This window comes from Ictalurus furcatus, chromosome 16 (genome assembly GCF_023375685.1).
Source record: "Ictalurus furcatus strain D&B chromosome 16, Billie_1.0, whole genome shotgun sequence".
NCBI classification, from domain to species: Eukaryota; Metazoa; Chordata; class Actinopteri; order Siluriformes; family Ictaluridae; genus Ictalurus; species Ictalurus furcatus.
The window spans coordinates 13,968,731-13,992,729 of NC_071270.1; the positions used below are offsets into that span (position 1 = coordinate 13,968,731).

The window sequence follows — 23,999 nt, forward strand, 5'->3', positions numbered from 1 at the left end:
CACAACATTAAATGTAATTAGAAATGCTTCAAAAGCATGACGTGTTTGTTCATTAATAAATTAAAAATTGCAGTTGCCTTTGGGGGTGATGATTGTGGATTATTTCCCTATAATGCCAAATGCATGTGTTGTTCCTCCATCCATTTTCCATACCGCTTATCCTACACAGGGTCACGGGGGAGCCTGAAGCCTATCCCAGGGAACTCAGGGTGGGGGACACCATGGACCAGGGGGCCAAGCCATCACAGGGCACAATCACACACATTATGGACAATTTGGACATGCCAATCAACCTAAAACGCATGTCTTTTAGTAATGGGAAGTTCGGATCATTTGAATCTCTAGCAAAATGAACGAATCTTTTTCCGAATCATTTCGTTCGTTTCAGCAGAATATAATTAAAATGTTACATGTTAAATTCCCCCAACACATCTAATACTTACGCAAACGTTAATCACAATTTCAATAAAAAATAATTTATAGGCTAATGCAGCCAAGGCCTAATTATGAGAAACAGAAATGATTAATTAATTGCTTAGCACTTGGTCTTGTGGCTATGCAGTCTGGTAGTTCATGTCACCTCCCAATCCAAGTCGTTCTTTTGTCACATCTGTTCCCCAGAAACAGAAATGATCAGTTCAGCTCTCGAGTCTTCGGGTTCGAGTCTTTTGTTCATCCCATGACCACTCCATAGGCTGAATGCAGAGGGGCTGTGACGTGATGAACGAACGACTCAAACCCGAAGACTCGAGACGTGAGCTACTCATTTCTGTTTCCTGTAGAGAAACTATGGGGATGTTGCAGCGCATGCGCGGTCAAAAATGAACAAATCACTCTCTGAGAAACTCGTTGTTCCCGAGTCATATTAAAGATTCGTTCAAAATTAACAGAACATTCATGAACGACACATCATTAATGTCTTTGGCCTGGAAACCGGAGTACCCGGAGGAAACCCCCAAAGCATAGGGATTGCTGTGGTTTCCATCAGTGTAACAAAATTAAATAAATAAATGTATGTTTGTGTGTCACTGGACCCCATTTTAAGAAACACTATTTTCTTTTCATTTTATACACTCTTTTATTTTATTTATTTATTTATTTATTTATTTATTTTAGCACAAGTAACAGAATGGTCTGCCTGCTACAGGGTGAACCCAAATGTTTTCCACCTAAATCGGTACTGAGAGGTTGCTATCAGTCATCAGTGTCAGATATCGGTGTGTACCGACAGGGGGCCCGCGGACTCCGCACTTCTCCCCGCAGAGGCGCTCCGCCCGGCGCTGCGTGTTTTCCTGTGCGCGGCCACTGAAAGACAGAAAGACAGGAGCGGACGGAGGTGTAGAAGAGGAAAGAGAAGGGGGAGATGGGGGGCGGTGGGCGGGGTCTGACATGGCTCACGTCACTAGTTGTGTAGGGGAGTATGGGCTGTGCTGTCAGCCCGGTGTCAGTCTGATGAAGATTGGCATTCAGGTAAGCTGTCATTCATTTTCAGTGTCAGGAGCGCGCAGGAGCTAACACTTCGGCTTCTCTCCCTCTTCTTTTACCCCCCTCTCTGAGTCCTGCTCATAAAAGGCAGGACATTATTCATCCAGACAAGGCCATGCACAGGGAGAGAGAGAGAGAGAGAGAGAGAGAGAGAGAGAGAGAGGAGGGAGGGAGGAAGGGAGGGAGAAGAGCGTGAATGAGTGAGATAGAGGGAAGAAGGAAGAGAGGAAAAGAGAGACGCGGGTGAAGACGCGATGTCGGGAGCACGTTGGAATTGTTAGATTTGTGTCTTTTCTATTTTTTTTTTTTATTTATGTGTATCTTCTTTCCCCCCCCGAAGGATGTGGAAGGATTTGGGGAAATGTGGTTTTTTGGTGTGTGTGTGTGTGTGTGTGTGTGTGTGTGTGTGAGAGAGAGAGAGAGAGAGAATATATATGTGCGTGTTTGAGGTGATGGGATTAGCTATGAAAAATAATGTGTGTGTGTGTGTGTGTGTGTGTGTGTGTGTACATGACCATGGCAGCCGCGTCTATTTTAACGCACGGTGGCATCTACTGCCATTATACATTATGTAGGTTATTTGCATGATCTGATTATTTTGCTGTAATTCTTATTGATTAAATTATAACCTATTTTAATAGTGGAATGGTAGAATGTGCAGGCTGTGAAATTGATAGAAACACACAGCTGATCAGAGGTCCATTTATATTTGTGCATTTTATTTTACACATTTCACTCAACTTAGTTTGTACTGTGTGTGTGTGTCTTTTCTCTTTCTGCTTAGTAAGCGCTTAGTGTTTTTTTTTCTCTACTTTTTGTGCGTTAATGCTCAAGTATCTTGTTATTGCCGATTAAACAATGTAGGCTGCACTAAATGTAAGAATTACAAACGTGCTGAAAAGAGAAAAATCCCACTTCTCGTCCATATTGTACTTTTTTTTTTTTTTTAATGTTTCCATAAACTTTAGACATTTAAGCATCTCATTTATCACTAAGATAAGCTAAGCTTGCAAGTCTTTATTTATTTTTATTGTATTATTATATTCTTAAAATTCAGTATATCGCTTTGCTGTTCTGAGGATTAAATATATTTGGTACCTATAGCATGGCATATTAACTTTGTGGCGTGTGGGTGTTTTTTCCCCCCTTGCTTTATATCAATTTTTTCAATCGTTGTGCTTAAACCTGACTTTTAAACCTGAATTATTATTACTTTATACACTTTCAAGGGGAATAAACACTAAACTGTACCTGTCTCTGAGGTGGTAAACTCAAGGGTGTATTAGTTGTAGTTTAATATCTACCTTTCACCTGGGAATGTGGATATACTGTATAATGTACCTTAAAATGATAATTCATTTTTAGTGTAATGCTGTAAAGGTACACTAGACACCGTTCTAGGTTAGAAATAAATAAATAAATAAATAAATAAATAAAAATGGCACCCTAAATGTACAAAAGGTATGTTCTTTGGTAGCCTAAACATGATGATGATTAATTCAGTAAGCTTTTCTGGCATGACCTTACAATGATACAGAGAGTATTGTCAATGCATGCTTATGAAAGCATTTGTAATTAAATATTACCCTCATATAATTGTCCATAATTATTATTCTATATAAGTTCAGCATCTGCATTGTTTCTGAACATTGCTTTCACTACACGCACACACACACACACAGAAAACATATATATATATATATATATATATATATATATATATATATATATATATAATGTATGTATAGTGTTTTCTATATATATGATAGCTTCTATTGTATTACACACACACACACACACACACACACACAGAAAAGAATCACTAACAGTGAACTCTATCCTGTTTTTGAAATTGTTCTAATATAAATTAGTACACTTAAAATCCAGCATTTTTGGTATTCATTACACTGTTCTTCTAATGTCTAAGAAGCTCTTCTTACTTCTAATTTAATTAGATAAATGCAAAAAAGACTTACAGAAAGGAGCAGGCGCACACACACACACACACACACACACGCATGCACGCACGCACGCACACACACACACACACACACACACACACACACTGCACACTATGAGATAATACCATTATGTCTGCAAATTAGAAAGTTATGTCAAGTAAATGGTTTCTACAGAACTTTATTCTCTGTGAAATGATTTCAGCATTAAGCTTTCGTCTTTCTCTTGTTAAACAACTGTTTGAGATTCGACATTCTTTGCACAAAAGTGAATTAAACTTCAAACATCATTTGTATAAAATTGTCAAACAATACCTCTGCTTGGTAACCATAACAAATATCCTAAAAGCGATTATAATAAAGCTTATGGCATAAGTCTGTGTTACTGACATATGGATTGCATTGCGCACATAACCATGAAAGTCTTCCCGTGCCATTCTGTGCCTGACATGTGAGCCATGAGAGTCCATGCCTTCTGACACTTACTGTCGCAGAAAAGCTGGATAAGGAATTTCTCACCATGAGAGAGAGAGAGAGAGAGAGAGAGAGTGAGTGTGTGTGTATGTATGTGTGTGTGTGTGTGTGTGTGTGTGTGTGTTCGCGTGTGTGTATATGTCCTCATGTCCTCTCAGACACGAGCTTCTCATAATTAGGTGTTGTATTTCCATGGTTAGGGCATCAGAAGGCTGTGATATTTTGCAGGGGAGATAGTTGTGGTGTGGTGCCAATCTAAATGCTGAGATCCCCACTGTGATCTTAATTGATGATTTGTGTCATGGGACTAGCTGCCCTTGGGCAAAACGGCAGATACAGAATAGTCTGACTTTATTTGCATATTCCTATTCTGTGTGTCATGAGCAAATTGCGGCAAAGGTACAATCCTGTAGGTCCTGCAGCTTAATTTATTTATTTTTTGCACTAATCACTAATACAGTTAGTTGGTCTACCTTGACAAGAGCCATAAACAGAGTGGAAACAGCATATGTTATGAAGCCATTCAAGCAGCTATAAAGCTATTTAGAAAAGTGGGCTATGCCTTAGTGTTTGTCATTTACTTCTTTTGAAACCCCATTCGAATGCTTTATTTTGCATCGATATACCAGTTTTGTTTTTATACTACTAGCTTGTTTTATGAACTTTGCAGAAAGTAAATGCTTCCTGTGCTAATGCATTGCCTTATATAGAATGTTAATTATCATTTACTGAGACTAACTTTAAGTCCATATAAATGGATGAATGCACACTGAATTTGCAAAAGTAGTTCATTCCAAATGTATTTCTCTCAAGATTCCAGCATAAGGAATTATCAATGCTCAGTCTTTCAGATGCTGTATTCTGTGCAGTCAAGGTCTTTGGCGAGTTTTGTGAGTCGATGTAAGGCTTTGCACGCGGATGTACCTGAGAACACACATCCAGGTGATTCGGATGGAGGGAGGCAGGATGCGAGGCGCATTCACTAAGCCCTGCTGATCCCAACTGCTCTCCAAGGAGCACGGGTCTGCTTTTGCTGCATGTCCAAACAACCTCGCCGCACTCTCCTCTTTCCCGACTCAGCCTCTTGGCTGCTTGGCATAACAGTCCGGTTCTTCCCTGGGGAAATTTGAGGTGCAGGCAGATTTGCTTGATTTATGCTGGTGGAACAGCACTGCAGGTATTTAACGATCACCTATAGTGCTCACAATACCAGCCAGAGAGTTTGCACAGGCTCCTGTGTGTGCACAGGGACGAAAGGACATTACGCCATGAGCATGCATCAGAAGGATGAGAAGATATTATTTATAGCATGTGTGAAAGGCAGCAGCAGAGTGGCTTTTGGATTTTTTCTGGATTTTGGATGCAGTTAATTAATTCTAATAGAAAAAGCCAAATCTGGTTTAACAGCTGAAATAAATAGTATTACTGTTATACCTTTATTTACTTTGTTTAGAGGTTTGAGAGAATGCGGGGAAAATGATTCAAATAAGTATGATCTAGTTCACAATTTAATGATGATAATAATGATGATGGTGATGATGATGATTGTTATTACAAAAAAAAAAATTCCACTTGCAAATGGAAGAAAACCTCATTTACGAGTAAGAAATAATTACCACATAAGGATCAAAAGAAGATTTAAATTAGCAGTGGCTTATTATTCATTCTGAATTTAAAGACCCTTAACAAGACTGTAAACGTCACAACGCCTTTGTTCTTATCTCTGGTGGTATGCTGCTAATCCTAATAAGTGAATGCCTAGCTGGGAGAAACAGGCCTCATCTAAAAAAAATAAATGCTGAATTTATTATACTTTTAAGCAGCTGCTGAGCAGGCAAAATATCTAATCCGAATTCATCTGCAGATCAAAAAGCTGAAAATACCAGCTGAGAGAAAATACCGGCTTTCTAACTTTTTGTTCATCTCAAAATATATAACTATATGTGTGAATATGTATAATAATAATAATAATAATAATAATAATAATAATAATAATAAAGCTTAGTATGGAGAGGTATGGTTAATATTTGCTCAAATAGACTGAATGTGTGGAAAGCTGTTCTCATGTATTCTATACATTTCTTCCATTTGTGTGATATGCACTCAGACAGAAGACAGACTTTTGGATTTATCTACTGCTTTTCTCACTTTTTTTTTGATAATGCCTTGGGAATCTTTTCTCTTGCGTCTCAGGAAGCCAGTTCTCAGGAAGCTAGCTTTTGTTTGAGCTGCCCTGAATTCCCATCTATTACTGTAAAACCCATCTTGAGTAAGAGTGCCATCGCTCTTAGGCCCTGCTGGAATGACATTCTTCGAGAAAGCCTTGTTTTTCTCGGTTTCACACTTCCCTTTTCACCACCCTGAGTGGTCGGACACAGACTGCCATTGATTTGGAGCGCCTGATTTTAGTCGGCCCTTGCACATTTTGTTGTATCTGTCTCTTTCCACCCCTGCAGATCTTCTGTCTGAGAATCTTTTGTTGTTCTCTGTAAGAAGCCCAGACATCTCAACCGTCTTTTTTTCTTCTTCTTCAACTGCAGAGCCATTTAAAGGCATTGATTGCTAGCTGTATGCCTTCAAAACCTCCTCATAATAGCATTACTCCGAGGCAGCATCACTTAACAGCACGGATAGAATTCTTTCCTGTGTTAATGTACTGGCATGTGTTTTTTTTTCTTCTTATATGGAACATAAGTGACTATTGAATGAGCTCCCAATCACTTACTTTAAGAGCACTGTTACCTTCAGTTCAAATAAATGGATGTGCATTTTATTTGCTAAGTGGTGTGTTTTTCCCTGTTTTACTAGCCTGTTATACACCAAATACTTTATCCTTCTGATATAAAGCAACAGCATGGCCTCATCCCAGGGAGACTGTAAAGCTCATGGCTTTCCTCTGGCTTCAACATAATACGTGATTTACAGCATGCACAAAGTTCAGCGTCTGAAAAATCCGACTCCGCTTTACTTTAGAACTTGTGCCAGGGATTCCTTGTGCCAGACTTTGTAGAAATCGTTGACAGATTTAGCACGAATAACCTCCAAGCTGGTGGTTTATAAGCAGGTAGTAAATGATGTGGATCCGTTTACCTTACTCCTTGCCGAGGCCTTAACTTCTGTTGCTTATTTCTGTGGTTCTGGAAACTTTATTCTGGTTTGTTGTTCATTCCTGCCTGCAAAACTTGGAGCAGGATAAAATTCAAGACCTGCAGCATGAAATATCTATTAAATAGAGCAGGCTAACTTTGAATCAAAGTAAAATTACTTAAACCTACCTTGAGAATTTTCTATATATCTGCTTGAATATGACCTAAAACATTAGATTTTCACACCAGTCCTAAAAGTAGACAAAGAGAACCAACATCCCAAAGCTGATGCTGTTCTGTACTGAGGAATGGGCTAAAATTCCTCCAAGCCGATCAACAGTTACCGGAAACTTTTGGTTGCAGTTATTGCTGCACAGGGAGTCACCGGACACCAGATACTGAAAGCAAAGGTTCACAAACTTTTGCCACTCACATATGTGTAAAATTGGATCATTTTCCTCAATAAATATGTGACCAAGTATAATGTCTTTGTCTAATATCTTTGTTTAACTGAGTTCTCTTCATCTACTTTTAGGACTTTGTGAAAATCTGATGTTGTTTTAGGTCATATTTATGCAGAAATATAGAAAATTATGAAGGGTTCACAAACTTTCAAGAATCACTGTACATGGAATGAAGTTATATATTGGTTACAATTACAGTAAACAGTTCCACGCTCATTCATTTTCCATTCAACAAAACATACAAGGTTTATTTTCAGTTTGAATTTCAGTGTGTAATTCTCAATCACATAAGACAAATTATTTATATTATTGTTTTTTTTTAATACACGACATATAGATGGCTTTTTTTAGTCACATTAAACAGATCATTTTTGAGCATGTAACAAAAATGAACAATGTGATAACAAATAGCATTTCATTATTCTCATATATGGCTTTACTTATACATGGATCTTTTTGAGAGTTGATAACTTTCATAATACATAAAGAAGTGAGATAGTTGTTTAGTGTGAATGTGTTGCTTGTGACTCGAGTCACATTTTTAGTGCTTTTAACAACAGAGGTTTTCACACTGACTGGATCGTCGCCAACACACTGGGCTTTCTCGGTATGTGAAAACAATATGTATAATCTCATTTTGCCTCTGATTTAAGATGATGTTCTGTTTGAGGCCTCAGAAACATACTTTTGGTTTTCTAAATGATTGAAAACCAAACTTCGAGGCATTGAGGTGTCTCTTTCCTTTCAACAATAGCACTGGAGATTGGCGCACAGCATGACCTGAGGCTTTTGTTACAGAAGTTTTGAAGCCTTCTTGGATTCATTAAATATTATCTCCATTTTGATGTTGCTCTCATGCTATCATGAAACACATTTTGACAGTGGTCCAGGTGTTATTTGTTTCCATCAGAACTAATTACAGGCCGGATGGATAGCAGCTCCTCTATGACCACGGTGACTGGTGTAATCTGATAAGGAGACGGGAGCTGTAGTTTAAAGCTTGGCCTAGTCAGAAAGAAACACTACTCACTGGCTACACACACACACACACACACATCTGCACATAGACAGTATCTTCATTTGAGCTTTTGTTATTTCTGTGTTAACCTTACAAAAGAGACCAATCATATATGAATTTGACGAATATGTATTTATTATGCTATCTATTGCAGACTAGCTGTGACCCAGTAGAATAAGCGGCATAGAAAATGGATGGATGGATGATTGCAGACTAAGAGACTGCTATTTATGGACACAAATGACCCTCTTGTGAATAAGATGCGTGTGCATGTGTGTGTGTTTGTGTACTTTAAGGCAGGTTGGTACACTGAATATTATTACATTGATTCCCTCATACAATAAACAAGGTGACCATGCTGTGATAGTTTTGCTACATTTTTTCATGCAATCTGGTGTTTTGATTCTCTTTATCCTCCATAATCAAGAATTTTGAAATCGATGCGACAAATCAGCAGTAACTACTGGAACGTTCTTGGCAGGATTCAATGTTAGAACCAACAGATCACCTGGCATTCAATGCTTATGGTGGCCTCAAGTATAGCTTCATAATGCTGCCCTTCAGACAGCTCTGATGACAAGTCAGGGGCTAAAAGTGAAAAATAAACAGCTGCAGGCGCACAGCTTGGGGTAAATGTGGACATGGCCCACAGCCATGTCCAGGGTAGCATGACACTGAGAGCGAAAAAAAAGGAGGACAAGAGACCTCTTTGCCAGCCTCTGGTGTGCCAGGCGTGCCAGCAAAGTCTTGGTGTTGGCCCAGGTCATCTCGCTTCAGTGTGGTTGGAAAAAAAAAAAAAAAACAGGCGACAGATATTGGCTGGAAGGTGGCAGCAATGCTGTAAAAGGCTTGCACCTGCCTCCTAAGGAGTGGAGTGGTGCTGTGGGGTTTCTGAAACGGTGCTAGCACCACTCTTCTGAGGTATTTATAAACAGCCCTGGACATTTAATACAGTCAATCACATCTCGTGTCTCGCCTTTCAGTCTTTGCAGCCAAAAACACAGCTGGGCTGAGTGAACGAGGAAAGAGTTAACCTTTTCCTTTCTGCTTTGAAACAAGGCCGGAAAAACAGGGTGAAAGGTCAAACTGAATTGAGATACTGCGGCGGAATTCCTCACTGTTCCTCTGAACCGGAGTAGAGCTGCCGCACTTCATACTGTTCTTTGGGTGAACACAGTGACGCCTCCTGGTACAGCTGTAATGACTTTTCTCATATGGAAATCAAAACCTGCAAATAAAAAAAAGGAAATATTGCTAAATGTATGTGTGTGTGCATAAATGAATGTGTCTATGTGTCCCCATGCATATCCGTGTCCTTTTCTTTACCGGCATTTGGGTTTTTTGCATGCATATACATTCCCTGTCCACTTTACTAGAAACACCTATTTACCTGCACTTAAATAGATAACCTGTGATTATCCAATCAACTACACAGCAGCCATGTATTGTGTTTCTGCCAGATGATTGGTTGCTTAGATAATTGCATGAATGAGCAGGTGTACAGGTGTTTCTATTAAAGTGAACAGTCAATGTAGCTCTATGCATAGGTCTTTGGTTGTTATTGGATTTGTCCAACTTAACCTATACAACAGTACTTGTTTCTATGTGGTTGTGATTGTGTCCCCAGTTTGCGTGAACCTCTATGTGTGTCTTGTTTTTCCTCTGTGTGTGTTTATGTGTTGACACTAGAAGTATGCGTTTCTGTGTGCCTCAGTGTGTGGGTTGGTGTCATTGGCTGTGCCTGGGTATGTAAGTATGCATGTCCGTGTTTATGTGAGGATCCATTATGGCTGTCATAATTTCACTGTTCGAATACCATAAAATTTTCATTGCTTAACAATTCGCATTAGACACATACTGGAGTCCCTTTTTTTCTGTGGCTGAATCTCAAATGGTGCATTTTTAAGCATATAGTGCATGATATACTAAACTATTCAAAGAAAATAGTCAAAAGACTGGAAGCTGGGGTGCTAGGATGAAGCCTCTAAATTGCAGTAATTTATCATGTGGAAAATTGACAGAGATAAACCGTAAAAAAATATCACAGTGATTAACCTTCTGGAAAAAATGACAATTACTATTATTTTTTAATAATTCACCAGGTGGTAAATTGACCTAGATAAACCATAAAATATTACAGTAAGCAACCTTTTGGAAAAACTGACAATTGCTTTAATTTCACAGTAATTTACTTTTTTTTTTAATAAAGTTTTTTAATTCTCATTGTATCAATTATTATTGTAATAAAATGGGAAAAATACTGTGTTTATAAGTAATATGAGTAATTAAACGTTCAGGGAAAAAAAAAAAAGAAAATTACTGTTATTTTAGAGTAATTTTGATTTTAACTGTCATTTTATCTATATTATTTGGTAGTTTTTACATTTTAAATAAAAGAAACCTAAAAAAAAATGCCTAAAGATAACAGATTTGAGAAGAAATTTCTATGTAAATAAGTTACAGTGTGAATACAGTTTTACAGTATGAATCATGTATGCATTAAACGAATTTCACATTAATCATTTATATTTTAAATTATTGACAATATGTACTGTATATTGTATATATAACATTTCAAATGTGACATTTTCTCAATGATAATCACACATACGCTTTATAGTATTCTTTTAATGGCAAGTACTAGTTATTTTAATAGCACTAGCACTTGTGCATAGAACCCTAAAAAGTTCCAGCACTACATGCGTGCATGTCTAACAATACATTATAACTCATGCCTAAGAAAATTAAAGTATAAAACGATCTCATACAGGTATTTTTTGAACATTATAAGGGAAAAAGGACACTACTACAATACTATTGTCTCAATGTAACAAATGAAATAAATGAAATACACTGAGGCGACGGATACTGTGCATACAGAACTTAACAACTTAAAACAACAGGACTAATGCAAACTAACATGCAAGACAACTAAACACAAAACTGTAATATACACAAGCATTAACTAGACACATATGATAAGGATAACAGATAAGGAAGGCAAAAAACCTAATGAAAATAAATGAAGTGAGGGAAATGAAACCAAAGCAAAAACAGAAGCACATGGTATCAGAACTCCTGGGAAGCGTGTAGTGTAGGGGACGTATTGCAGTGGATGGACATATTGGATTGCACTAGAGGTGTACGTTTTTTTGTTTGATTTCTTTTAAATCCAACTCCTGTTTGTTCCTGAAGGAATTCTGACCAATCCCACTTTCTTGGTTATTTCTTTCCCATCTAGCTGTCCACAATATTTTCTAATGAACTTAGCTGGATCTATTTCATAACCCGGGCCAGTGTAAAGCATTTACTGAATATGAATACATGAACACAAGCAATCCACCGCATCCAATACATCCCCATGTTAATGAACATGGCCTTTCATTGTCTCACAAGCTTTATGTCTAACTGATGCATAAGAATCCCACAACTTATTCTTGGGTCCTGCAGTAGCCCAGTCCTTATGAACACCTGCTAAGTTTACTCTCCTCTCATTTACATTTACATTTATGGCATTTGGCAGATACCCATATGCAGAGCAACTTATATTAATCTCATTTATGTGTGTTTTTTTTTTTTTTTTTTAATGCAACTGAGCAGTTGAGGGTTACAGGCCTTGCTCAAGGGCCCAGAAGGTGTTGGGCCGTTTGTTATAGCTTTGGTGGTGTTGGGATTTGAACTTTTGATTGGTAGTCCAATGTTTTTAACCACTGAGCTACCACTGCCTCTCCATCCTAGTCTGCCAAACTTTCAGTGAGCAAAAATTTCACAGAAGTTTGCTTCTTGTTTTTACTTGACATTGTTTACCTTGTCAATTAATCTTTTGAATTATATATAAAAAAATTATAAATAAAATCCAATGTGAAAGTGGCACTCATATTTACTGACATAAGATATTTGAGGCCCAATGATTTGGAAGAAAAGTACATAAATATCTAATAGTTCATCTATTTGTCTATGTTTACTCCAAATGGCAAGAAAATACAGAAAAGATAATAATAATAATAATAATAATAATAATAATAATACCTTGACAGAGTTATTTACATTTACATTTACATTTATTCACTTAGCAGACGCTTTTATCCAAAGCGACTTACAAATGAGAAATATGTATTGACTATTTGTAGTCAAGTAATTATTATGTGCCAGTAAAATGGAATATCTGGCCAAAAGGGACAAATTATCTAAATCATTTATTGCCGTCAGAAATGTGAGAAAGTGAACTCCCACACAGCAGTTAGCTCAGATGGAGAAAATGCAGATACTTCTGCAAGTTAAACATTCATATTATAGCAGTGGTGAAAGAGCTGAGACAATGTGATGTTTTATTTTCTAACAAACAGCCAACAAAACAATTATTATTTGCATTAATCAGATTTAATTGGATGTGTCTCTAGTACAAGCTAGACAAAATTAGCAAGCTAACCAACAAGCTAATGTAACTAGCTAGTGTTGAGTCCCTAACAATAATATTACAAGAGCTAGTTACTTTAGACAGTGTTTATAAACTAAGAAACTTAAGAAAACATCATTCCAAACAAAGTAATATTTGAGAAAAAGCCAACCTGTCTCGTGGAAACAACCTTTCTGGCCTGCAGAGTTTGTTATGATGAGTACAAAACAAGTTTACATGTGTGTGTAATGACTTTAATGTACATTTTATGATTCTAAAACCCTCAAGTCACCATTTAAACTAATTAAAACAAGAGGTTTATTAATAAATTTTAAACATTTTCATGTGCAAGTCTTATATTTAGCACTGCGTATTTTAAATGACCAATAGATACTTTAAAATTACAGCCAGAAGCCAATAATTTAAAGGCTAGTGGTTAATTGAAAGATTTTCCATGTCAGATTTTGTTGGGGGTTTTTTCTGTAAATTTACAGAATATTATACCCTATGTTGTGAGCATATATAGTGAAAGCCAATGGGATATGGCCTGTGGTTGGAGGGGTTTTAGAAGAACATTCCTGCTTGAAGACCGGGTTAATATGGTGGAGTTTTACATTAATTCGAGATCTCATAAACAAGTATACATAGAAGACATTACAAAACATTAGGATAGGTATATAAATAAAATAAATAAAAAAAACCTGATCTTAAAAATACACATTGATATGTAAATGCATTCAAATACAACATCTTTTAAGTAAATAAAGTTTGAATTTAACAGCCTTTACTCTATGTGTGTTTGTTATGTGTGTCATTTTTGTGTGTATGTTTGTTTTCACATACTGCATGTTTGTGCATACCTAGGGATATGTGTATACACTATATGTATGCATATGTGTTTCTGTGACTATATGTCAGTTTTGGTGTGTGTGGGCTGTAAGAGGCTGCTGGAATGACGGGGAACCTGGTGAAATCTCAGAGGCGCTTTCTCTCCCACATGGCTGCTCTCATTCCTGCAATCCCAGGACAGGAAGCTGGGAGAGCAGCAGGGATCAGGGAGACTGGGCCAAGGGCCAGGACACTCCTCTGCCTGGGGAAGTAAAAGAGCATATGAGCTCTCTGCTGGGGATTCCATACACGAGAGAGATGGGCTTCACTGCATCCTGTTTTAGTCTCACTCGATTTGGCACAAAGGAATCCAACAGCCCATCTCTTGTTTGTACTGGCCAAGAGTTTAATCCATGATGTAACCTAAGAAATAGTGGCTACAGTTCTAGATATGAATCAACATTTGTTAATGTTGATGATGGAGCTTATATCTTCAAATAATTTTCACTGGCTAAAGACATAGCCAACACTATTTAGGGAACATGGCATAGGAAGTTTTCTTTAAATCAATTTACTTTCATTACTTAGTAAGTAATACATAAGATATTAAATAGCACATGGCGTTAAGCAGTGATGTAGTAGAGTTAACCAAGTCAGGAGTGTATTATATTTTAGATTTCGTCAAAGTGACAGCTTTGCAAATTTTTGGCTTTCTCTCAACTATTGTAGCATCATGAGGGAGCCTTCACTTCTTCCCTGATTTTCCCAAGTTCTATATAACAACTGCTTGTTTGGAGGCATTTCAACATTATATGTGTATTTTTAAAAAAATATATTTAAATATAGCCTTTAAATTGAAATCTTTTTTAGGTTCATGAAAAATGTGAATTCAATTATAGGTGTCCAAACATTTTGCTGTTACAGTATATAAGCTTGATTTCACAGTCTTGTTGCTTTGCTTTGAGATATTTTTAGCCGTAAAATACTTTTCCTGTTTGGATTTGAGTTTTCTATGGTAGAGGACACTGGAACAAGCTATGAGTTATATAGAATAACAGGATAACGCTTTGTCCGTAGAGAGTATACTGATAAAAGTGCACTTTGCTTGTACTGCTACAGGCACACTGTGTGTGTGTGTGTGTGTGTGTGTGTGTGTGTGTGTGTGTGTGTGTGTGTGTGTGTGGTGTTTTGATTTGTGTGCCTTGTGTTGTGTCTAATGCAGCTGCATGTGTCAGCTGCCCCCCTGGTTTAATGTGAAGTTTAGGCTCTTCATGACGCCAAGTCAGATCCCGTTACACTAGTGGGAATACCTGCTATTGTGCTCCAAATCCCCCTCTAAATCCCAGGAATTCTGCCTTCCTTTCCTTAAATTGTCTCGCTTGTGCCTCTCTTAACTTCTATGACCACAAGGGTTATTAAAATGGAGCTTAAAGAGAGTGGGTTTGATAGTTATTCTTATTGCTAATATCTAAGCATTAATATAAGTATTTGCTGATTGCTTTCTTTGTACATTTGTTAGAGCTTTTAATAGTTTACATCTCAATAGAGACAATCCCTATCCCACTTCATTTCCCTGCTAGTTTGGGATGTTTTCCGTAATGCTTTGATTTAAGGTTCGGTAGTTAACTATTGATGAGCAAGTCATACTTAGCTTACTAATTAAAGATTGCTTCAAAATCTCTTAATATATTATTCAGCATTAGTCAATAAATTAATTAGAAAGTAATTTTAATTGCTTTTAATATTCAACTCCAGTCCAGCTTTAGTAAGATTCCTGTGTTGGGAGCGGAGGAAGCTTGAAGCAGTACAGGGCACTGGGTTTCTAGGCCTGCAGTGGAGGTCTAAAAATTCATGTGTTAGTGAATAAAACGAAAAAGGTTTTAAAAAAAACAAAAAACCTTTCATGTGTTTTAAAATTTAGGTAATTTATAATGACTATTTATTAATCAGTAATTAATTAGTCATTAATCTTTAATCGTAAACAGTTTCTTAATGACCCTTACATTAAAGCTTTAAGCTTTAAAGCTTTAATATTTTGTTGAAAACCAATAGGGTTCAATGAGTTGTAGACTCAAAAGTATTCACCTCCTAATCTAAACAATAGTCAAAAAATTATGGGTAGAATTAGAAGCATTGGGAAACTGGGAAAACTTGTACATAGTCCCATTGTTTTTTGGGGGCTTCTTTCAATCTTCCACTGACATTGAATGGGAAGTATTTATTGGCCCAGCAAATGATTTCCACCCCTCTTTATGCTATGCATAACAAATTTTCTGAGAATTGTTTTTAGCCTGAATGCACAATGGACATTTCTTTGGAGTAACACAGCAAAACAAGTCAAGCCTGGTATAACTAAACTACAGTTTGCCGACTGCTTTTTTAATAAGTCATTTGAAATTGAAAACCTTTAGAGATATGTTACTTTTTCTCACCTTTTGTCTGACAAATATATTTTGCTGGAAATCTCCTTTTGCTACCGTTTGGATTCTCAGCTGTTATGGACTGTTTTTGAGTGGTGGACTGTTTGTGAGTAGTGGAGTAGTGAGTAGTGGAGTAGTGGGGTCAGTGATAGATCAGTGGTTAAGATGTCGGACTACCGATCAGAAGGTCGTGAGTCCCTTGAAGGTCGCGAGGCCCTTGAGCATGGCCCTTAACTCTTGCTCAGTTGCATAAATGAGATGAATGTAAGTCGCTCTGGATAAGGGTGTCTGCCAAATGCCATGAATGTAAATGGACTGTTTGTGAGTAAGACCGACTAGTCAATCCTAGCACAGGCAGTGGGAATAATTTTAGTGCAGAAAGTGGGATTATTTTGGAAGATGGTGCTGAAGTGCCTATGTGTATGTATGTTTCAACAATGGAAGCCAGTCAAGCAGTCAGTCAATGAGCAAAAATGTCTTCCAGACAGCCTGCTCGGCAGTCCGGCAAAAAATAAATCAGGCATTCCAATCTTCCCCTGGAGAAATACAAGGTTCCTTTATATCATGTATTTCTAATTATGCTATAACAATGCAATCGACTTTATTAGAAGAGAGATGTTAACGTGTTATGCATCATTTTTGCCATTGTCATGGTAACAGGAAGCTGAAAACCTTGGCAACAGCTGTTGTTGTCACAGCCTTTGAACAGCTCGGGGGCTATTGTTGGCAAGGCATTGTGGGAAATAACCATGTTCACTAGTCCATGCCTTTTTTTTTTATAGCTGAACCGGAGATTTTTTTGGATTTGGTAGCTCAGGCATTGTGTAACAACCAACAGCATGCACTGTGATAGAACGGGTTGGCACTGAAAAGAATCAGTATCCTATTATTCCTTATATTCTTTTCTGTGATTGGAAACAGCAGTGAAACAACAATGTTTCATTTCTGTAGAGAGAACATCGGCGCAGAAAGACACGAAGGTAGTGGAGAGTTTGTGAAAATAGGGGGGGAAATCCTGTGTTCCATGACTGTACTGGGAATATAGGAAAACTGAATATTAGACTGGGGTCAAAACAATGTTTGATAAACATCAAGCTTTGTGCATTAGAGAAGAAGGAAAACCCATACATGTGGTCTCTATGCATTAAAGTGACCAGAGTGGATGACCCACTAAACCTTCACTCCGTCTGTGTTAGACTTCATAACTGTGTGTTGGTGGTGTGGTAGCCAAAATCTTGATTTTCAATGAGCAGTGGAGAATGAAACACATTTTTGCCAGGTTTTTGGGAGTAGCGGAGGGTACCATGACCATTCATGGTGTTTGCATATGCTTATGTGTCTGCATGCTTGAACATGTGCGTCTGACAACCATTCCGTGTGGTACCCTGTATGTTTGCATATGCATATCTGCTTAAACATGTGTGTGTGTGTGTGTGTGTGTGTGTGTGTGTAAAGGGCCTGGTTGTTTGTGGGGGGGCCCAGTGCTCTGGCTGCCTGTGTGGGCAGTTGTGTGTCTCTGCTTCAGCAGGAATGCTAATGCTTCCTCTGAGGTTAGTGATTACCCCTCCTGCCCCCGGGGGGAGCCGCTGTGCACTCCTTGCCTTAATTCACTTTGACGTCAACAGGAAGTTGAGCAACATCTCAGGGGGGAAATAGAGGTGGGCAAGGGGCTGGTAGGCTACGCTGGCCATTTGGAGGCTTGGTGTCTCAGGGAGTCTGCAGGAGGTATTAGTCAGCTCTAAAATGTTTTCTTTGTAGTTTGGGGGAAACCTGAGCAGGTTTCTCTACAGACCTTCTAGTCTCCATGAAAGAAGGGGGGATGGTGGTGTGTGGGATGTATATATGTGAAATTCCTCCTTTCCAACACCATCTCCATCTTTGTGTTCCCCTTTTTCTCACACACACAGTCCCTATTGAACCCTTATACACATACCTCATACCTACTTACCTACAGCTTTAAATTTTGCAACTCAAGATTGTTTAACATAATTAAAAATGTATATAATAATCAACCAAGATGATTAGTTTAGTTATTTGACTCGCCTGCTTTGACTTTTTATGTTGCAGACTAGGACTTGTGTGTACCCGGCGGAGCTCACTGGAACATTTCAATGCTCTAATGCTGAGGACAAAAGAACTGTAAGTTTGTTTAGTAACATTTTTTAAAAATCCGTTCTCCTATAGTACTTACACACCCCACATTTGTTCTATATAAGACAGTCAATACATAAAGATAAGATCTGCTGTGTCACATTTGGAACCACATTTAGTACATAGTAAAACTGTTTACACTGTAAGACTGACATCACAGTCAGTAAATTGAGTTTCTTTGCAACATTTGATCTTAACACCAGGCCAAATGTTTACCTTAGACTTGCTGATGACGTAAGCGCCTTGGATCACATTTACAATGTAAATTTCTGATCCTGTCATCATAATAACTCTCCTTGAGAATTGCTGTGCTATTCCTTGCTGTTTTAGTGGCAATTGGGCTTTGATAGATGATCAGCAAATTTCAGTTTGAGTGCTTGCTGTTCTTTTCCAATCACTCCAGCTGGGTTGCTTAAGCGTTTATTTCCTCACTTTAATGGCACTTTCGTATGCAGCGTTCTTATAGAATGCAAATTCGTTCAGAAACACAATTTGGTGTCTTTAATGGTGCGGCGGCTTAGGATGCAATTGCGTGTGTTGTGGATGAGAGAGGCCAGGGATGTAGGCGGTTGGAGGTTGGAGGGATAAGTGTGTGTTTGTGTGTGTGTGTGTGTGTGATGGCACACTGCAGCAAGGTTAACTCTATGCTTTTTAGAGGGGGTAAAAGACAGGCAAGGCTCTTTAATTGAGTGTGAAAGCAGCTGGGTGTTCGGAGCCATTTCCCCCTCAACAGCAGAGAAGCGACTGTCTCAATATCCTCTCGGCTCTAATCGCTCTCTCAGTGCCACCCCTCCCTCCACCTCTCCCCAGTCTTCCCGATTTCTCTCTCTCCCCGAGCCCTGCGCCCTGCTGAGGATTGTTTTACGCTTAATTTTGTTAAACCTAACGAGATTTTGCTAATTAAATCTCCCCTGGCTGGAAATCTCTTGCTCCTGTCGGGAGAAGTGATTGTTTGTAGATCTTTTTAGACAAATAAACATTTTCATCATGAAGGCATGGGGTGAGGGAAACAGAAAGCTGGTTTAAATGTCACTCGCTTTAATAGCACGCAGAGGCTTTAAACTGTTGGATTTGGCACCACTGTTTCTATTCTTTAATACTTTTTATGTTTTTTATGACTTCCAAGTTTAACTTGTCTTTGTAATATTACAACAATAAATAGTATTGAAGCATTCTAAACTGTATTTATGGATAAGGAAAATATGGATGGATGAGACATACCAATTCAATTCAGTTTTATTTGTACAGTGCTCTTAACAATAGACATTGCCACAAAGCAGCTTTATAGAAATATATAAATTCAGGATATACATTTTTCATTTCTATAGTTATCATTAATGAGCAAGCCAGAGGTGACAATGGCAAGGAAAAAACTCCCTCAGACAATATGAGGAAGAAAGTTTGTTTTGTCTTTCAACCATTATCAACTTTTCACTGATGGAAACGCGAGTGAAAAACTGTTCATGGCAATTGCAGTCCTTAAGCTATCATAGCAAGTAGTCCTAAGCCATCAAAGCATGGTTTCTAAGTGGTACCTTCCATAGTAATCTAATTGATCTTTAGGCTGTCCACGTGGGGCCATCCTCAGCAACAGTGAGTGGATTCCAAGTGATGAGAATTCCTACCAGAATTAGAGCATCAGTATGAATCAGGCAGGTTTGGAGAGCAGAAGGGGTCATCACTGGTATCTCAGGAGTAGCATGTGTAGCTTTACAGCAAGAGAGAGAGAGAGAGACAGAGACAGAGAGAGAGAGAGAAAGAGAGAGGGAGAGAGAGCAAACTTGCAGCCATCCGCATGGTTGTATGGTACATTTGGAGATCTGTGATAGTTTTGTGTGATAAGGAGCCCTTTAAGAAATCAAGAACTTTGTAAAATTGTGAATGCTTTTTCAGATCCAGGGAGAACTAAGATAGCAATCGCTTGCTGAAGAGGCCATATTGTCATTTATATAGGTATATGAATATGTATGGGTGTAGTTGAGCTCCATGTGTGTTGTATTGTGTGGAGAAGTGATGCTGAGTGGGTCTGCACCATTATGCTTGCCAAATAAGAGGCCTTCAAAAAGTATTGTTGATGGCAGTCACTGGGCTGCTATTATGGATGCCCCTTGAGGCTCTCTTATTGTGGGACTCCACCTTCTGTTTTCCATTTGGACTTAGGGTAACTAGTGCCAAGGCGCCTTTCCTCCCTCTTTCTCCCTCTCACACACACACACACACACATGGATAACCCCTACTAATCCTGCTCCCCAATATATACACAAACACACTCACACACACCTTGGCAGTACCCTGTGCCTGACTGTTGGGCAGGGTGCCCAGTCTCTTGTGAAAGGTGCCCTCTGATTCTGCCCTCTCTGATCAGGTTTCTGCCACCTGTTGCCCCCAACTGGGAGGGGTGAGGTGTCCGCTGAGATGCCCTGGCATCTGGCACCATTAGACTATACACAACACTCCGAATACCACTTGGGACTCACTATTCAACCCCTTGCTTTTATAAGGTTTCCTTTGCATAGAGTTTTGCCAGTGTTTCTTTCACACAGAAGATGTCTGGTATATTGCCAGGGTGGGTCCTGTATCCATTTCAATGCTAATCAGATCTATTAAAGTGAAATCAATGTATGCTGCATGAACCGTATATTAATATGTACTTTTAGAAATGCACATAGGTGTGCTCTCTCTATTGGTTAGTTCATTCTTCCATTCCAACCTCAGCCAAAACCATCCTCACCCTCATCATCATCATCATCATTATCATCCCCACCAGGTCCTCACCTTTATGTCTCTACCTCACCAGGCCCGATTAAAATTATGTTGATTTAGCTTCAGTGATGCCCCCCCCCCTTTTCTCCCTTTTCTCCCTTTTCTCCCATCTCAATGGAAGCTTATTAGTTTTAATATTTTTTTTGTATTATTTATTCCCATTTTCCTGGGGTCCCTGTCGGCATTTCCAATTACTCTCGCCGTTCGGCTGTAATTGCCTCGGCGCTAATGGCCGCCAGACAATCGTGCTAAATGAGGTGAAGGCACGAGGCAGCGAGCTCGACTTCATTAAGAGCTAATGGGATTTTATTGGGGGGACTGAGGACCTGGCTCATCAGAAAGGAGAGGTGGAGGAAAAACAGAACAGATGGAGGAGAAGAGGCAGGGAGAGCTTGATAGGCTACCTCTGCTGCTGCCACGACCACCGCTGCTTTTTTACAGGTTGAAAAGGAAACAAATGTGCAGCCCCCGTTGTTAACAAACACATGGGCAATAATGCACACGCGCACACACACACACACACACACACACACACACACACACACACACACACACACACATACATACATGCATGCACCTAGAGAAGTTATGTTATTGACTATTAATGAGGACAATTTGTTGCTGGGATGTTTGATTGTATATATTACATTCACAGATATTTAAAAAACAACATTAATGGGATGTCTTGATTTTATCCAAGGTGGAAGTTTAAGAATTCTTTTAAAATATAAAATGTAGAAAATGTCATTATTCTCATACAGTATACATACATACAAGACATCAAACTTAATATAAACCAAAAACTGCTGCATATTTAGTGGCCAAATAAGGATCGACCAAAAGTAAACTAATGGAAACATTTTTATGGGCCAATATAAGTCTGGCTCATTAACGGTGAATTGCGATCAGTGGGTCTGGTTCACTCCAGCAGACTTTAATTTTCCAATCATAGTTTATTTGAAATAAAAATTTTAAAAAAGCAGCTAACAGCAGATTTTCCCAGAGAAATAAATGCCCAAACCACTGAGGAGCAGTTGCAAGGAAACTCAAGGGAATCTTGAGAGGATGTAAGACTCAAATAGGGGAACTCATCCTTCTCTGGTCAAATGGTTATGAAATTCCAGTAGAAAAAGAACAAATACAGAGTACAAGTGAGATTAAACTGAGGTACTCAGATCAAATAGACCAAATGATCTCTGAGGTACAACAAGCATTTATGTTAGAACTCTGTCAGGGAAAAAAATTTCAGCATATACAGAATAATAAATGAATATGAGCACATGGAAGGTATGAAGTGCTAAAGGAATGTTCTAGAAAAGGTTCAGATTTCATGCAGGAATTGGCAGCCAAGCTAATGTGTAGATAATTACTAATCATTGCACTGCAGCAGTGAATGTATTTGCGATTTCAAGATGGTGGATGACACACACACACAACATAACTGGCTCTGAAATGCGGTAGTAGATGCAGAGAGCAGGAATGACCAAATGACCAGCAACAAAAAGTGACTTAGACTAACTATTTTCACTTCGTTAATAGTCTTTTTCATTAAGATAATTTAAGAAGGTTCAGTGGTCATTTAAATATGCTAAACTGTTCAGCACTTTTCACCTTGGCAGATATGCATGTAAAGGAAAAAAAATACTTATCAGCTCAATGTGCTGGCAGTACTAGTAGAATATTCTAGTGTTTATTAAATGAGGCCACATATATCTTCACATCTATCATAAATATAAATAGTCATAACTAAAATCCTTTCTATTTCCCTCATTTGTAAGTGTGGCATTGATGTTGAACCATTTTCTGTCACTCTTCATTCAAGGAGAGAAAAAGAGAGAGAATCACAAGTGAGTTTTACAAAAGCTCTACAGACTTGTGAGACAAATAACCTGACATGGATGAGGGAGTAGCAGAGTGGCTATTTTAACTGCTGTTATTCTCAGTAAAAGCAGACTGTTGAACTTATGAAAGCTTCATATTTTTAAAGGGTACCATACTGCGTATTTCCACAGAGACAACCTCTGGATGAAGCACTATTATACTCGGATCTGCTTAAAGCTTTTAAGATGAAGTTGCTCCCGGGTTACTGCACCATGGAAGAACCTAAAGCTCTCTCTTCCCAGCCAATGTCACATTATCACTCTAGATCATGGGTGATCAACTAGCAATCTGTGGTCTGGATGTGGAACGGCAAAGAATTTCAGCATATTGAACCAAGCACTTGAGAAATACTGTAGCAGATCTAATCAATGTATGGAAAAATAAAATCCAAGCATAAAACAAAACAAAACATGTTTGGCAGAACATGAACCAACAAGGCTTCTGTAGCAGGTCATCTGTTATGGCCAATGACATGCATTAATGTAAGGTATTTACCTGAAGGCAGTTCATAAAGAAAGTAAAGGGTTTTCCACAGATTTTCCTACATTTCTTTATTTCATTTCATTCATTTTAATTTACTGAAAGTTAAATAACCAAAGTTCTTTGACCCAAGTTAATAAAAACAAAAACAATGCACTATAAGCCTTTTGTGATAAAACAGCAAGGTATAAGTAGACAAACTAATTAAGAACTAAACACAGAACAGGTGCACACATTAGGAGAACAAACCAATAACAGGACAGAGGGGAAAGGAATAGATCCAAAACAATATCACTTGGCAAGACATAAGCAAAATTGACGTGACTTAAAACAAAATATCAACAAAGAAACCAGTATGTTTAAGGACAAATAGGTAAAGACATATGCTTTTATTCTCTGCTAGTGCCAGTGTAAAACAAAATACAACCGTTTCAAATCTTATTTGTAGCCACAAGCTGATCCTTAAAAGTTAAGCATTATAAGGTGGCACCATACAGTCATTGAATTTGGAAGTTCAGTAAATACACAACATGACTCCATGCCTTTACTGCCAACCTGTGATCAGGCACATGAAATAAAAGTAAGCCCCAGCTTG

The 23,999-nt window shown here is 38.3% G+C and overlaps 1 protein-coding gene across 3 annotated transcripts in view; it reads left to right on the forward strand.

Annotated features, from left to right (window-relative positions):
* Nucleotides 1-632: 632 nt before the first annotated feature.
* Nucleotides 633-23,999, forward strand: part of pknox2 (pbx/knotted 1 homeobox 2) — an 84,604-nt gene continuing 61,237 nt past the window's right edge. The window contains exons 1-2 of one of the 3 annotated variants that reach the window (XM_053645911.1): nucleotides 633-1,470; nucleotides 18,197-18,268. The gene's annotated coding sequence lies outside the window, so the exon portion shown is untranslated. The remainder of the gene's footprint in view (nucleotides 1,471-18,196; nucleotides 18,269-23,999) is intronic. The other 2 variants (XM_053645912.1, XM_053645913.1) reach the window with 2 other exon arrangements.